Source organism: Lathyrus oleraceus, chromosome 7, assembly GCF_024323335.1.
Source record: "Lathyrus oleraceus cultivar Zhongwan6 chromosome 7, CAAS_Psat_ZW6_1.0, whole genome shotgun sequence".
Classification (NCBI taxonomy): Eukaryota; Viridiplantae; Streptophyta; class Magnoliopsida; order Fabales; family Fabaceae; genus Lathyrus; species Lathyrus oleraceus.
The window spans coordinates 227566729-227576850 of record NC_066585.1 but is presented as its reverse complement, the minus strand read 5'-3'; positions in this window follow the sequence as shown (position 1 = coordinate 227576850).

Here is a 10122-nt window from a genome sequence, read left to right as displayed (position 1 = left end):
TGAAAATAAAACAATTAAAATGAAATTCAAATAATCATAAAAAACGTGGACCACTTGATCTTCCTCATTAATTAAGGTGGCAGATCAAGTGGCCATCAGCGCGCTTTCCACCATAGTCACGAGTCAACGCGTAACGCAAATGGTAATTACAAGCAAAACGTGAGATTAAAACGTTTCAAGTGAGATCAATGGCTCAGAACCTGTCCAGCACACCACCAGCGTTGGACCTCCGGTCGCCTTCTCAGGCGAGGTCCACCGGACTGGTTCACTCATCACCATCAAGAAAATGAAAAAGGAGGACATGATCTGAAAGAAAAAATGGCGTAGAGCACGAATCTGACCTCAATTTTAACTAACTCAACATATATAAAAAGATATGAGAAGTTGAATTTTGAGGTGTGTCAACTGAGTTGCTTCGATTTAACCTCTAAGCAACTCAATCTTCTTGCCTACATTGGTAGGACTTCAGACAACCAAAGATCCAAGAGAATTGAGTAGAACTAAGTGAGAATCGAAGAGATGAAGTTTTCTGAAAATTACCTTCAATGTTATGCAGTTCTTGATGTTGCTTGCTCCAAACACGATCTGATCACACTTGAGAAGCTAGCACGAAGTGATTGGAAAAATCACTTGTTCAATGGTATAGGTCAAAAATGACCTATAATGTAACCTCATATACATGCTCATAAAAGTTGAATTTGCTTTCACTCCAAACATCAAAGTTTAAGTAGACATATTGAATTTGATAGTAGACATATTGAATTTGATTGTGCAACTTGGAAATCTTTCATCTTATAAAAATTGAGCAATTTATGGCCTTGGGAAGTTGACTTTCAAATTAGGGTTTAGACAAAATGACCTATAATGTTTCAACATAGAAAATGACTTTACAAGCAAAACTAGCTTTAGGTATCAACATGAAAGTTGTTTGTAATGTCATCTAGAGTAACTTTTCTCTTGTAATCATTTTCATATGGTGAAAATTGTAGGAGATAGGGTCTAGGGAGACCCAGTTTTGATCAGATGAAATCATCTGGCCAACCACCATCAACCAACTTGCTAACCTTCAATTCTTTGGACTTTCTTGGTTCATGGTAGATCATATATGCATAAGATGATGAATTTTGAAGTGTTTCTTGAGAAATTTGATCAATTGGTGAGATAGCTTGTTGGAGAAGTTACTCAAGATACCCAGTCAAACTAGGGTTTCCAAGGGAAATCACCTCCAAACTCTTGAAGAAAACTTGATCAATATAACATGTAGTAATCAATGAAACTCATATATGATGCTTATAACCATTCTTGAATCAATTCAATGGTTGTGCTCTTTATCATGAGGGTCTCAAACCCTAGATATGAACTTGATAAATCAATGGGATCATGCCTTACCTACAAAAGAGTTAGGCAAATTCAAATACATATTTTTGGTATTTTGGTTAGTAAAATGATAATATACAAGTATGATACAATCAAATAGTGCTTGGTGATATCTCCCAAAACAAACCCAATGAAAGAGGGGTAAGGAGGATGCCAAGGTATGATCCCAATGCTAATGCATATGATGAAATTGCATGAGGGATCTTAGGGTCAAAATTGGGGTCTTACACATTGCCATTTTCATATCATTTAACTTGTTTATGTTTATTCCATTTTCACTTTGCTCATTTGAGCCATATGTTGTGATTGTATATATTTGCTTGTGTATTTTGGTTGTGTTTGTGGACTTAGGACCTTAAAATACTTAATAAATAACAAAAACCCCTAAAAAATGTTTGTGTGGACTGTTGAGTTTGATATGAACTTTTGGACTTAAGACTAGGCAACATTCCATATGCAAAAGGACTTGGCCAATGCCAACATTTTTGAGACCAACTTATTGTAATTTGAGCTTTCATCTGATGCAAGTATTGGTATCCACTTAAATTAATTTGCTACATGGTCTTGATGCATCTGTTATTTTGATCTCATGCCTAATACCTTATTCTGAGAAAAATCAAGGAGTATTTCATCTCGTATATGAGAAGACAAAATAAGACTATTATCTATGGATTTGCTTGCTTGGATATGGCCATCTTTATTTGATGCTTTGATCTTCATAATGTCTGATATTGCTAATTGCTTGCTGATTATTGCTTGATTCAAAGTCCAAAGGGAAAGTGGGTTTTCTATATGACATTCTTGTCTATTGGATTGCATCCCATTGGCCAGATCTTTTCAACCCTTAAATTTTAATTTTATGCTTAGGATTAGTCTCTTCATCTCCTCCCACTTCTTAAATTTCAAAATCTCTCCCCCTTTTCAAAAACCTTATATGCTTATGATTTTAAAACTTATACCTTATTTCATATTAGAAACTTTGGCCTTATGCCACTACATTTTAAAACTCTTTTCATAATCAAATTTGTAAATGAACTTAACAATATTGACTTAAAATTTCAAAAGACAAAAAAAAAATAACACTCATTCAAACTTTTGGGCCCTTTGTGCCTCTTTTTAATTTAAATTTTGATTAAAATTAATCCACTCACTTTGAAATTGTTACCACAAACTACGAGGTTTTGATCCCTCATTTTTATGTTGGTACGTAGGCACAAGTCTGAAGGTCTTGTCAAACACAAAAATATAATCAATAAATTCTTTTCTCATCCCCACAAACTATTTTTCTCAAACATCTTTTATACCAAAAACACATACACACATAAAAAAGGGCTCCCTAGGAGTACCTAGGACACTTTGGGTGCTAACACCTTCCCTCTGTGTAACCAACCCCCTTACCTGTAATCTTTGGCATTTTATTAGTTTTGATTTGAAAACTTCTTATCTTTGGGTTTTATTCATACTTTTCCCTTTTCCTTTGGAAACAATAAAAGCGCGGTGGCGACTCTGGTTTTATTGACATTAAGCTTATCCATAGTTTGATGGTCATGAATTTGCCGCTACACAATCATACAAGAATACTGAAAACTCATTCTATATTTTTAATTCTTGTTCAAATATGTTCACACGAGTTGTTGCTCTTAGTGTGAATTTTTATTATTCTTATTGTATTAAAATTGCATACCTAGAAGCACTAAACACTTCCTTGTAATTCTCAAATAGTTGTTGAATATTTCCTCAAGTGACTTGTGAAGTCTGTAGACTTGAGAGGGCTAAGAGATCTTTGTTCTCTTAGATGATTTTGCTGTAATCTTTCTAGATTATTGGATTAAGTCCTTGTTGAAGGCGAAATCACATTGGCCGGGTGGACTGAAGTAGCTTTGAATTTCAAGCGAACTAGGATAAACTTTTGTGTTGATTGCTTTATCTTTCGCGTGTGTTGGTTGCAAAAGGTTTTTTTAATGAAAACAATTCAAACCCCCCTTTCTTGTTTTTCTCTACTTTCAATTGGTATCAGAGCTTCGGCTCTATTATTGATTTTCAAATCAAACACTTAATAGTGTAGAGAAGATCCAGCGTGAGAAAAACATAATGACTAACACCAATGAAAGAGACAGCTACAACGCTAAACCTCCAGTGTTTGATGGAGAAAAGTTTGATTATTGGAAAGACAGAATCAAAAGTTTCTTCCTGGGTTATGACGCTGACTTGTGGGACATAGTTACAATTGGGTATGAACCACCTGTATCTGATGCTGGTATTGCTATTGCCAGAAATAAAATGACTGATGATCAGAAGCATGATTTTAAAAATCACCACAAAGCAAGAACAATACTGCTGAATGCCATATCCTACAATAAATATGAAAAGATCACCAACAGGGAACTACTAAAGAAATACTTGACTCCTTAAAGATGATGCATGAAGGCAACACTCAAGTCAAAGAGACAAAGGCTCTGGCTCTAATTCAAAAATATGAAGCATTCAAAATGGAGGATGATGAAGCTGTAGAGGTAATGTTTTCTAGATTTCAAACTTTAATTACATGACTCAAGGTTCTGGACAAGGGCTACACAACTGGATATCATGTCAAAAAGATTGTCAGAAGTTTTCCAAATAAGTGGAGACCTATGGTCACTACATTGAAACTATTAAAACATCTAAACAACATAAGCCTGGAAGAACTCATCAGCTCCCTCAAGAGTCATGAGATAAAACTAGAGGAAGGTGAGCCCCAAAAGAAAAGCAAATCCGTGGCTCTGAAGTCTATATCTGAAAGACGCAAGCCAGAAAGGAACAAAGCTTTTCAAGCTGAAGAAGAAGACAATGATGACTCTGAAAAGGATGATTCTGATGATGAAGAAGGGTTATCTCTTCTAACCAGAAGAGTTAAACAACTTTGGAGAAAAAGGAATAATAACTTCAGAAGACCAAGACAGAAGGGGGATCGCTTAGAAATCAACTTCCAGAAGCAAACCAAACAAAGAGGTGACATGCTATGAATGTAAAGAACCAGGACACTATAGAAACGAATGTCCAAAGCTCAAGAAAGACAGTTCTAGAAAAGAAGGATTCAAGAAAAACTCCTTCAAAACTAAGAAGGGACTCATGGCTACCTGGGATGACTCTGAATCTGATGCCTCAGAATCAGACCCTGAAGAGGAATAGGAAAATGTGGCATTCATGGCTACCACATCTGGAAGTACATCTGAAAGAGAATCTGATCCTAAAGAGGTATTTTATGATCTATCTCGCTCTGACCTTGAATCCTGCTTATCTGAATCTTTAAGCTCATATAAGAAGCTTCGACATAAATTCAAGGCTCTAAAGAAAGTCCTTGAAGAAACTGTTGAAGAATGTGATAAGCTTGAGATAGAAGTTTCTGAATTAAAAGGCAACATTTTTGTTCTGGAAAAAGAAAATGAGTTTTCAACTAAAAAATGTTTAAAACTTGAAGAATCTCTATCCAAAGCTCCACAAATTTCTGACACAATCATATACAAATATGAAAAAGCGTTTCAAAAATCTCTAAAAAATGGGCTAGAAAGAAGCAAAATGGCTTCCATGATTTATGGAGTTAGTCAGAATAAGAAAAGAGGGATATGATATGAATTTGATGAAGATGAGCAAATACCCATTGCAGATGATAATCCTAAATCTCCCTTTTCCTATCATTACACACATGCACAAACATAAAATTTTACTAATGCTAGAAAACCCAAAGTTTCCAGAAACTCTGGGAAAACTAATAACAAAGGACCCAAAAGATTATGGGTACCAAAAGATAAAATAGTCTATGTTGCAAATATCCTATGTAGTAGAGTTAAGACACCAATCATGGTACCTGGACTCTGGATGCTCACGACACATGACGGGAAGAAAGCATATGTTCCAAAGCTTGGAACTTAAAGATCCTGGCTTCGTAGGTTTTGGAGGAAATCAGAAAGGAAGAATCAGAGGCTACGGAACAATTGGTAGTGGATCTCTTCCCTCTATTTTTGATGTTATTTATGTAGAAGGATTAATGCATAACCTGTTATCCATAAGTCAATTAAGTGATAACGGTTATGATATAATCTTCAATCAAAAAACATGCAAAGTAATTAATCAGAACAATGGAAAAGTTCTTTTCACTGGCAAGAGGAAGAATAACATTTACGAAATAAATCTTTCTGATCTCAAAGATCAAAATGTAAAATGCTTAATGTATGTAAATAAATAGCAATGGGCATGACATAGACGCTTGGGTCACATTAGCATGAGGAGGATTTCTCAGCTAAATAAACTCGAGTTAGTTAGAGGTCTACCTAAGTTGAAGTTTTCTTCAGATGCTCTTTGTGAGGCATGCTAGAAAGGAAAATTTTCTAAAACAATCTTCAAAAATAAAAATGTTGTTTCTACCTCTAAGCCTCTATAACTTATTCACATTGACTTGTTTGGACCTGTTAAGACAGCCTCGGTCAATGGTAAGAAGTATGGACTGGTCATCGTTGATGATTATAGTCGCTGGACATGGGTAAAATTTCTAAGACACAAGAATGAGTCACACTATGTATTTACTAGTTTTTGTTCAAAAGTGCAAAACAAATTTGACTCTAAGATCATCAGAATCAGAAGTGATCATGGTGGCGAATTCGTAAACAAACTTTTTGAAGAACTTTTTGATTCCAATGGAATATCCCATGATTTCTCCTGTCCCAGAACTCCACAAAAAAATGGGGTTGTAGAAAGGAAGAATAGGACTCTCCAAGAAATGGCCAGAACCATGATCAATGAAACAAATGTGGCTAAACACTTCTGGGCTGAAGCAGTAAATACAGCTTGTTATATTCAGAATAGAATCTCTATAAGACCTATTCTGGAGAAGACTCCTAATGAACTGTGTAAGGGAAGAAAACCCAACATTTCTTATTTTCATCCTTTTGGATGCTCCTGTTTTATCCTAAACACTAAAGATAATCTGAATAAGTTTGATTCAAAAGCACAAAAAGGTATTACGTTGGGATACTCAGAGAGCTCTAAGGGCTACAGAGTATACAATACATAAACTAAAATTGTGGAAGAATCAATACATGTCGGATTTGATGATAAGCTTGACTCTGAAAAGTCCAAGCTAGTTGAAAAACTTGCAGATCTGGAGATAACACTTGTAGGTTCTGACGAAAAGACTAAAGAATCTGAGGAAGCTAAAAGGGAAACACCAGAAGCAACCGAAATCTCAATTACACAAAAAAGATCAAGAAATAGACTAAACGTCTCTAAATAATTGATTTTGGGAAGCAAGAATGAACCTGTCAGAACAAGGTCTGCATTCAAAGTATTCGAGGAAACCCCTCTGGGATTAGTGTCTCTGATAGAGCCAACATCTTGTGAAGAGGCATTTCAAGACAAAGAATGGATTCTGGCAACGAAAGAAGAAATTGATCAATTTGCAAAGAACGATGTATGGGATCTTGTACCAAAGCCAAAATGTGCCCACATTATTGGAACCAAATGGGTGTACAGAAACAAACTAAATGAAAAGGGAGAAGTAGTCAGAAGCAAAGCACGACTGGTAGCACAAGGTTATAGTCAACAAGAAGGCATTGACTACAACGAAACCTTTGCTCCAGTCGCCAGGTTAGAATCTATTCGTTTACTCATATCATTCGCTGTAAATTATTCCATCAAACTATATCAAATGGATGTCAAAAGTGTATTTATGAATGGATATATTTCTGAAAAAGTGTATGTTCATCAACCTCCAGGCTTTGAAAACTCAAAATGTCCAGAACATGTTTTTAAACCGAAAAAAATCTCTGTATGGCCTAAAACAAGCTCCTAGAGGTTGGTATGAAAGACTAAGCACATTTCTTCTGGAACATGACTTTATCAGAGGCAAAGTTGATTCTACACTCTTTTGTAAAAACATTATAAATGACCTCATGATCTGTCAGATATATGTTGATGATATAATCTTTGGTTATGTTAACCCTTATGTTTGTCAAGAATTCTCTGAGGTAATGCAGGCAGAATTTGAAATGAGTTTGATGCAAGAACTAAAATTCTTTCTGGGAATTCAAATCAACCAAGCTTCAGACGCTACATATGTATATCAAAGCAAATACATAAAAGACATTCTGAAGAAATTTGAAATGTCAGAAAGTAAACCAGCAAAGACTCCCATGCATCCTACCTACATTCCGGAGAAAGAAGAGGTAAGTCAAAAGGTTTGTCGGAAGATCTATCATGGTACGATAGGCTCTCTTCTCTATCTGACTGCTACACGGCCATATATTCTCTTCAGTGTTTGTCTCTGTGCCAGATTCCAATTAGATCCAAAGGAATCTCATCTAACAGCTGTTAAGAGAATCCTAAGGCATCTGAAAGGAACACCTAACCTTGACCTGATGTATGAGAAAACATTAGAGTATATGCTTTCTGGATATTGTGATGCAGATTACGCTGGAGATAGATTTGAACGAAAAAGTACATCTGGAAAATGTCAATTTCTAGGGGGAAACCTTATCTCCTGGGCTAACAAAAGACAGTCAACCATATCACTCTCTAATGTAGAAGCATAATATATTTCAGCTTCATTATGCACTACTCAGATGCTCTGGATGAAGAATCAACTAGAAGACTTTCAGATATATGAGAGTAATGTTCCTATATTTTGTGACAATACTGCTGCCATATGCTAAACTAAGAACCCTATTTTGCACTCCAGAGCAAATCACATAGAAATTAAACATCATTTTATCAGTGAGTATGTTCAGAAAGGGGTAATAACATTAAAATTCATAGATACAGACCACCAATGGGTTGATATCTTCACAAAACCCCTAGTTGAAGATAGATTCTCATTCATTCTGAAACATTTAAACATGGCAAATTACCCATAATGATTCAAAATATGTGCTCCTTCTTTGAAATGTCAAAATAGGCTCTAACTTAAATCTTCTGGCATCTAGATCTGACTCTGATATTTCTACCATTTAGAAGTAATCTGAATCAGAAATCTTCAGGACCTAATCTCTTGGTATTCCTGAAGTCAGATATATCAACATGTGGCCTCTCTTGCGTCTGACATTGGATCTTCGAAATAACTGTCTAGCACAAAACTCAAGAGCCATACTATTGAGATCTCCTCGAGTAATGTGCAGATTTTGGGATAGACATCCATCATAAGCTGTAATTAATTTCCCCTTGCGTGTCAATTCATTTTTTGTCCTATTAAATATTTGTTGTTTTCTATTCCTATTAAATGATGTCGTTTTGCATGCTAACATTGTGTATATATACTTGTCACAACTCTCACTATCACAATTTTCACTCACAATCCAACATAAACCCTTGTTACCAACCCTTTCTCAAAGTTCTTTAGTGTTCTTCACTTCTTGTTCATCTTTTTCATGGATTCACAACAACAACAAGTGTATAATTTCCCTCAACAAATGGAATCAACTAAACAAAATACAACTGCTTCCCAACAAACCACCACTGTAACCACTGCAATTTCAACTCCAGCCTACAAGGAACCACACATTTTGGATCGACCAACCCACATTCATCTTGCAACTCCTTTTGACAAACTAGAAGTTCTGTGTGAATCTCTGGTAGATTTTGAAAACATGAAGCGAAATGGTATTGATCTCACAGAGGAATTAAGAAAAAAAGGTTGGGAAAACTACTTTCAGAGACTCTATGGTCCAATCTACACATCTCTGCTCAAGGAGTTCTGGAGATTTGCAAATTGCGATGACCTTTGCATCGTCTCACACGTTCTGGGGGTGGAGATGGTTATTACTGAGAAATATATCGCAAACCTTCTGAATATGGAGAAGACTGGGGGAAGAAGAATCTACAAGATCAACCCTAGGGCAAAATATATATCCTGGGAGATTATTCCCACCATCTTCAAGCAAAGCGCAGAAGGAAAATCCTCCAAGAACAAGGAACTTCACTAGAATTTGAGAGTATGGCTGAAGATTATTCTGGGTAGTATTCATCATCGCCCATCATCAAATTCGTCAGATTACATCAACACTGACCAGAAATGCATCCTTTACTGCCTCCACAAATGACTCAAGCTAAATCTGCCAACCCTATTGTTCAAGAATCTGAGGGACTCCGTCAGGGACACCAGAAACCACATGAAGCCCAAAAACTACATTCCTCTAGGAAGTCTAATCTCCGATGTTCTGATAGAAAGCGGATTGGTGAACCATCTGATATCCCATAATCTGATGGAAGATCTGACGGTTGACACCGGCAAGCCTCTGAACTCAAGAAATATGAAGACCATGGGCATCATTGAGAGAGTTCTGGTCAAGCCATCTCTGTACACCTCTTGGGAAGCTCTGAAGGATCAGAGGAAGATACCCAATGGTCTCTATCTATTCTCTAAGATAGATCCCCCAAAGGTTATCACCCACTATCTACAGTACCTAGCAAATCAAGGGGTAGACATCTCTGACTTCTTGGTGGATTGGCTACCTGAACATCCACCCAATTTCATGAAGAGGATGCGACAACCATCTAAAAGACAACCAAAGAAGAAAACTCATAAGTTGGGGGAACCATTTGTATCCAGTCCACATGTGCCTCTAGTCTCCTCCTCTCCAATTAAGTCTCAACCATCTGAATCTCATACTTTACATTTACGGCAATTGTCTTCTTCCTTACCTTAACCATCCCCAATCTTCGCACACTCTAAACCCACAACATCCACCACAAATCCTTTTGAAACTCATACCTATAACC